Genomic DNA, 7,825 nt, shown 5'->3' with positions numbered 1-7,825 from the left:
AGAGAAACAGAAACAAATCCACACAAAAACCTGTACATATATTTTCATAGCTGCATTAATATACTCAATATGGTTAAAGTCCAAATGTCTATCAACTGATGCATGATAATGACATATGCATATAGTGGAATATTACTCAGTTACAAAATGGAAAAAAGTACTGATGGGTGTTAAAGCATGGATTAATCATGAAAATATGATGTCAACTAAGTAAAAGAAGCCATACACAAAAAACCAACTACATAATACATGATTCCATTAATATGAAATATGCAGAGAAAGCAAATCTGTAGAGACAGGAAGTAGACTACTGGTTGCCAGAGGCTGGGAACAGAGATGTAGTGTAAAAAAATGAGGAGATTAGGACATGATAACTAATGTGCTCAGATTTCCTTTTGGGATAACAAAACATTCCAAAATTAACTGTAGCCATGATGTACAACTCTGTGCATACAACAAAATTCATTGTGTGGTATACTTTAAGTAGATGAACTATATCTTAATCGAGCTGTTAGAAAATAAAGGCAAATTAGCTAGAGATGGTAGCATGTTAAAAAGTATATTAATGACTATATTATGGGAAAGAGGAAAAAAGGAAGGGTATAAGGGAGGGGAAGAAAGGCATCACACAAGATTTAGTATATTTAGCTTGAGGAGAGCCAGTTTGGAAAGGAGGAAGACCATATATTGAGATAATGTCATTTTCCTTTTTGGTGGTGGATTTAAGAATGTTTATTACATTATTAAAACAAATAAAATATTTTAAATGACTCTTTTCAATGAATAATAATATTAATGAGTTACAAACTAAGAATTATGATTAACCTAATTTTGTACAACACCAAATGTAAACTTCAAGATTTGGAAGAAAGACAGGCTATTAATGGAGAGCTTTTGAAAAGGCAAGGATATGTGGGTAGCTAAAGTCAAAAATCTTTTTCTCCACTGGAGATTTCCTGTCATGTTGAATCAATCATTCACAATCAAGGCACCAATAATGCATTTAAACAGTACCCAAAAGGAATTCAAATGGTGTAAGTATAAATTAAATGATACCAATGAATTAAATTTCTCAATATCCTCTTTGATAAAAGAAGATCATTGGACTAGACTAATTATGAAATCTTCACTAGTACTAGGTTTCAAAGATCTGAGGCATTTAAATGTCATCTCTTCCAGAATATTGTTCACTTATTAATAAGGTGCCTTGACTGCTGTAAGTAGGAACCAAATGTCATCTCTCCTAGAATGCTGTTCACTTATTAATAAAGTGTCTTTATCACTATAAACAGGAACCAGAAGCATTGCCACATGTCATCTCCCTGGGTTACCAAATCTCACAATATGAAAATACCAACAAATATGACAAAACAACTTCCTGTCCCCACAAACCTGGTCAGCCTTGCATTTCTTATTAGAAATAATTTAGCCATGGTGTGAACATTTAAAGGAAAACAGTTTTTCTTCCCTGTGGAATATTGGCCTGTAAATACTAGTTATGAGACTATGTGATAATAAAAGAACACTGAGAAACATTTCAGAAGGAGTTTATAGAAAATGGACATTCAACATGGACTAGAGATATTAGGAGGTCACATCATGTTCTCTCTAGGTTACTCATTTTTCTATAGTCATTAATTAATTACAACTAAGAAAAGATAAATTATTGGAATATTCGATTGCAGCACAGCTAAGATTAAAATCAATAGCTGGAGTGCTGGTGAGGTAACTGTATTCCTTGGCATCACTTTTGTTATTCATTTAGAAATGTCACGTTAAAGATAGTTAATTAGCTACTAATGGTGGATGTGTTCATTTAAATGCGCACATTTCTTCACTTCATGATGAGTCTATGTGAACAACTGAACAGACCATGTGGGTAATGATTGTATCAGGCAGGTTATGAGAAGGAAACTGTTCCTTAATTAGGATTAAACCAAATCCTTAAGATAAAAATATAATCAAATAATTGTAGAGCATTAGAGGTAGACATGAATTTGTCAAAACTCCTCATTTTATAAATGAGAAAACTACCTAAAATTTAGATAATTTCCCTTGCTCATTTAATTTCAGAGAACCTAAGACTCCAAACTGCCTAACTTCCTGTCTTATATTTATTATACAAAACATAATGGACTACTATAATTATCTGCCTCAGCTGCAAGTTCTTACTAAACTAGATCTTTAAGCATTTGGTGATCAAACTCTCCACCCTTGAATGCAACAAACAATAACCTTTGGAAATAGTAAAACTGAATCTGTTTTTTCCACAACATTACTTGTCAAAATAGAAATTGCACTAGATTAAATTGAACAGGAAAGGACGACATGATTCAAGCCTGTTGCAATAGAACATCTGACCTCAATTCCACTGAAACAAGACTTGAGGGCTTTTAAATTCTGGTGTGGGAAGACCATGGGTCTGTTGTGCTTATTAACTGCCTTACCTAATCTTCCTCCTATACCCAGGACAGGAAAGAGGGTTGCAATTTAGAGCAAGGCACACACCTATGCAGTATTTTATACAGACTGGGAAGAGGGGCAGCCATTTTGTTGGGCAGCCATCTTTGCTGGGGATGACATTTCGAAGAAGTGGTTTATTCGTCTTTGAGAAAGACACTTCTGGGTTACAGAGCCTCTCTTAAAAGAAGCTTCTAAAGTGATGTGAGCAGGAATGAAGCCATCTTATGCTTCTGTCTAGTTTCAAACTTACTTTCTGAGTCTAAACTAGCTTGTGATGATCATATGATGGGTGTGCCTGTGTGATAACTTGTGTGGTAACTATATAGTGTAATAAATCTTTGGCCTTCATGCCAAAAAAAAAAACTTGTGAACCCTTTCTGAGAAACTTATAAAAATTTATTTTCTAAAAAATATTTTTTTACCACAAAGAAAAATATCTTTTTACCACCACAAGATTTGCACCACGGTAAGATTAGCATATGTTGTTTGTATCACACTCCCCATGGCATACAAGGCAAAACCTCTACCACTCGGGCTTGGTCCTTTGACTCAATGTTTGTGGGCTCTGCCCCAGGAATTGCTCTTTGCTCGAGCTCTGCAACTGTCTGTGACCTTCACTCTGCCAGTCCTGAACACCCTAATACCAGTCTGGTCTCTGGGTCATCCTCAGTCCCAGGGTTGCCTGGCACCCCCCGCCCCTCCCACTCCACTTCTCAGGGCATGTTGGGCAGGTGGAAGAAAGATCCTGCACTCTTGGCACCTCCTCTACCTTCCAGCTTATGCTGCGGGTGAGCTCCCCTCTCTCTTGCTATAATGTGATAAATGCTCAATAAACCCTTGCATTCAGGACTCTAGCTGGACTCTTGGGATCTTTGTTTGGCAGCCATACTGACTTCCTTTCGTTCCTTTGAGCCTCAGCATGGCCTAACACAGAGGGCCTTATGGCTTGGAGAGTCTCCTCCATGTCTGCTCATGACATAAAATAAATTTCACATGGAAGGGGCAAAGAAAAGAAAGAGTTTACAATTAGAAGTTTTTAAAAGTGTTCCAGAAAAGGGAGCGTAAAGACCCCTGGTGTTAGTTCAGTTGGATTATGTAAGGATGAGGTGATAGGGAGACCAGAGGCCTAGGGACAGGAAGAAACATGTCTAAAGTGTTGTAGGGCTGGGGAATTATAATGGTCACATCCAAAGATGTGTTTTTCAAGGTAAGTTTTCTAAAGTGCTGATTACATTGGAACCATCCAAAATGAGCCAAAGTTCTCTGAAGCATGGCGAGAACTGTAATGATAAGGAAACACTCAAGAAATCCATATAGGCTCAGGGCATGGTTTAGGCAGCCATTCTCTGTGTGTCTCATGGGGAAGGACACAGACTGGGTATGCTGATTTTTCTCTCACCTTATCTCATCATTTCTTTTTAAATCTCTAAATGCAGACAATTCTGTCCAGAGTAATATTTCTCTCTTTCCCTTATTTAGTACTTCAGACTCCCAAATTGATCTTCCTCTCCCCATGCATTCATTCGTACTCTTCAGTGATGATACTCTGAAGAAGAACTGGGAGTGGCTGCCAAGGTAGCTCCTCACCATTTTGGCTGAGAATAATTCTGATTCCAACCTTTCCCTTATCACCATGTGTGATTTAAATTGTATACATTTTAGCACACTTTTGTAAAAATCAAATTCTGAATTTTATGTAATTAAGGCATTTTTGGCCAAAAAAAAAACCACATCTTAATTGTGTTGTTCTTTCTTTTAAATTATAACTTCCGTATAACATAATGATTTTGAAATTATATTTAGTTACCATATTTTTGTACTATACTTTAGTTTTTCCATTTGAAGTTTGGATAATTTATACTAAATTTAACGTTTTGCAATTGTCATTGTTTTCTTAGATGAAACATCCTTAGATGGGTGAGGTTATCTATCATTTTTACCCAAAATTGCTGATTAACTGAATAGACAATTATTTATAAATTAGACCTTAAGGGACAGATGTTCAACAATATATTTTAATATCTCTTAATATTCCTAGTAAGTATTCTAATGAAGTTGTTAATAACTTTAAAATATCATTACATAAAGATCTCTAGCTTTCATTTTTCATCTCAATCATTTTCAAGAGAAAAACACAACAGTTGATTTCCCTTAAGTACTTTTATTCCAGGAAGGACTTGGCTGCTGATTTCTTAGACAGTGATCCCAGTTTGGACACAGAGGGGAGTTGGCAGGGAAGAGAACAGAGATTCAGGGGAAGAGAACAGGTAAGTCTTGTTCCTGGAGACCTGGGGCCATACGCTTCCACCTGGCTGGATGGAGTCTACTGTGCCTGATCGATTGGGATGGTGGGCTGGGTGAGATGCACAATTGGGGCACAAAGGAACCTTGGTCAAGATAATCCATCTGCTGGAGGCTCTGATTTCCCGATTTTGCTGCAGCGACACTCTTGACTGAAGTGTTGTAGACAAATCCACAAGCAGAAAAATAGGGGACTGTGTCAGAACTGAGGCTAGGAATAGGAGCGGATGGTTCTAGAATATCTGAAGTGTTCCTTCCTGGAAAGTTTAGGCAACTGTCCAGAAGGGCAGAGCAGTGCCTGGGACAGTGGAGGGAGGTGTCAGGGACACCAGGAAAGCATGTCACATGGGCACAGCCCAGAATATATAAGGACAATCAGCCAGGAGACTCACCCTGCTGGTCCACAAAAGACCAAAAAGGATCTGTGAGTTTTGGTTTTGCCTTCAAGGCAGGCATCCCAAACACAGGCAGGGGACAGTCCTGGGTGATAAAAATGAGCTCAGAGAAGCAGGGAGGCAGGAAGGGGATCAAGGAGGGAGGAGGAGGTGAGAGAGAGAAAATGAGAATAAGAATATAACTGAGCACTCATGGAAATAAGAAATGACAGAAAATTTAAATTTAGTATAATCAAACCAGCAGGGGTTTCAGATACTAAAATTACCTAACACGCTATATAAATAAATGGTTTTAATTTTAGTTAGTTTAAAAACATTAAAAGGTGGTTAGAAAAATATAAGACACACTAATAAAAACAAATATGAATAAAATGAAACTTCTGGAAAAGTAAAACACATATTTAATATTTTAAAATGTATCACTGTGGGTGTGTCAGATTGGACACAAGGTGAGAAAGAATTGATTTTCCAGTACCTAGGAAGTCTTTCACTTAGAGATTCACATTGCTGCTTTACCCCCTACCAGTGAGGTCTCTCCTCAATACTTTGTTAGTCGATCAAAATTCCCCAACTTTGAAGACAGTCTTTCTTTCTTTTTCTAATTCTGCTTTTGTTTTTCTTAAGTTTGGTCACTTGATATAATTTCCTTTCCTTACTTTCTTCTCCCTCTCTACCATGCAAACTCCCCTGGGGTTGATGTGACTCTTTCACACTGGAATGGCCCAGGCTTATAAAGTGTTTGCACCTAGAACAGGCTCATTTGATATTTCCTGAATGAAAACGAATGATGAATATGAAGCAAATTAAGAAAACAACCTAAAGACTACAAGAACTGGAATATAGAAAAAAGAAAAAGTGAACAAAGAAAGAAAAAAAATTACACAAATAAGTAAACAAAATGGAGTAAAATAAGGTTTTTTAAAAAGTCAAAGCCATTTGAAGTAGAAAAGTAATGATAATGTAGTTAAAAGATCCAGTATGTCTTGCAACTAACTAAAAGAAATTTCAGAAAAAGGGAACCAAAGAGATGCAATCAAAGAAGTAACATTGGCAATGATTTTTATATGAATCACAGTCATGTCCTAATGGTATAAATTGTGACTACTGAGTTCAAGAAACTATTATATCATAGCCCTGAGAAGATCAGAGGTGATGCACCAATTTATGGTGTATGTATTTGGTGATGAAATAACCAAAAATCAAGACATATTTGCAAACGTGGCTGAATAGAGCCAGCTGGGAATGAGTAAGTATTTGTGCTCTGATGTTGTTATTGGAGTTAAAACACTTATGAAAGAAGAGTAAGTTCTGCAGATCCAATGTACAACAATGTGATTTTAGTTAGCAGTATCACATTATTTACTTGAAATTTGCTAGGAGTACCTTGTTCACAGTCTTGCCACACGTACACAGGGGATGTGGGATGACTGTGTTAATTAGCTTTTTTAAATATGAAATAATCAAAGTGCACACCTGAAACATATACACATTTCAATTGTCAGTTATACCTCAATAAAAATGAGGAGAGAAGTGAAATGACAGGCTTAGGGGTGGGTATTTTTAGATAACATTGAACAGTGGTAGGATAGTTCTGGCTATCTGTAGCCATTATTTTGTGGGGCTACTTGAGTTTTATATTGTGCATGTGAATTTATTTCACACACAATTGCAATAACAATTGTAAATTTAATACTATATTTGACAGTGCAAGAGCTACGTGTATTTATTTATCTTTTATCAGGAAAACTGGCATGCAGAGTATGGCCACACTCATAAACATTTCTAAGTGACATTGTAAAATCACTAAAGTGATTTTTATACATCACTGTGAAAAGTTGTTCACAGACCATTTTGTGCTTTGGAAAATTTGTTTTGAAAATCTCTATGTTTACTGTAATTCAACTCACATTTCAAATAAGCTCACTAAACAAACACACACTCCACACCCAAGGAGATTTTCATCTTAAACTGACATTTGCACTATTTTTGGAAAGTTTAATCCTTAAATAAATATCTTCTTTCAAAAGGACAATATTTTAGAATGAAAATATTTCAGATTTGAAAGTAAGTTTGCAAAACAAATACCTCAACCCCAAACATTCTGATGGAAGAAAAATCTTCATTTTCTGCTGAAGCTGACAGTGACTCTTTATCACATGGGCCAGCTGATATCAACCTTGTAAATGTCCAGGAAGAAAGGAAAATAAGGCTTCCTCCACTGTGACTTTATAAGCTACTACACATATGAGAACTAAACAAAAATCAATTAAGATTTTTGATAGAATATTCATATCTGCATTGTTGAGAGATGTGATGCAGCTTTGTAGTTTACAGTAAATTACCCAGATTGCTAGTGGTGCTGTCATTCCAATGACTATTGGAATAAAATCTGTCATCCTTGCAAAGTCTCATGCTGGTAATGACTTTTATTAGATGAAAAAATTTAAACATCACACGGCTTATTTGGGCTTGCTTTATGATTGTGCATGTATTTTCAACAATTTTTAAAAAATCTGGAGGAAGCTTTTTATATTAATCTTTACCTAAGAAATATTTTATCAGGCCAGTGATTTAGTTCAGTGGTTCCTCTGCCTGCCCTGCAAGGGCAAGGTCCCAAGTTTGATCTCTGGTACCAAAAAAAAAAAAAAAGAAAAAAAAAAAAAAAA

At 36.1% G+C, this 7,825-nt stretch overlaps 1 long non-coding RNA gene across 1 annotated transcript in view; it reads right to left on the bottom strand.

The window, feature by feature from the left end:
* Positions 1 to 4,646: 4,646 nt before the first annotated feature.
* LOC117286294 overlaps positions 4,647 to 7,825 on the bottom strand; it is a 12,555-nt gene continuing 9,376 nt past the window's right edge. Inside the window, exon 3 of the long non-coding RNA XR_004517385.1 lies at positions 4,647 to 4,916. This is a non-coding gene — a long non-coding RNA (uncharacterized LOC117286294). The remainder of the gene's footprint in view (positions 4,917 to 7,825) is intronic.

This window comes from Fukomys damarensis, unplaced genomic scaffold (assembly GCF_012274545.1).
Source record: "Fukomys damarensis isolate Sample0158 unplaced genomic scaffold, DMR_v1.0_HiC HiC_scaffold_16, whole genome shotgun sequence".
In the NCBI taxonomy this organism is placed as follows: domain Eukaryota; kingdom Metazoa; phylum Chordata; class Mammalia; order Rodentia; family Bathyergidae; genus Fukomys; species Fukomys damarensis.
This window is presented reverse-complemented; position numbering and strand designations above follow the sequence as displayed.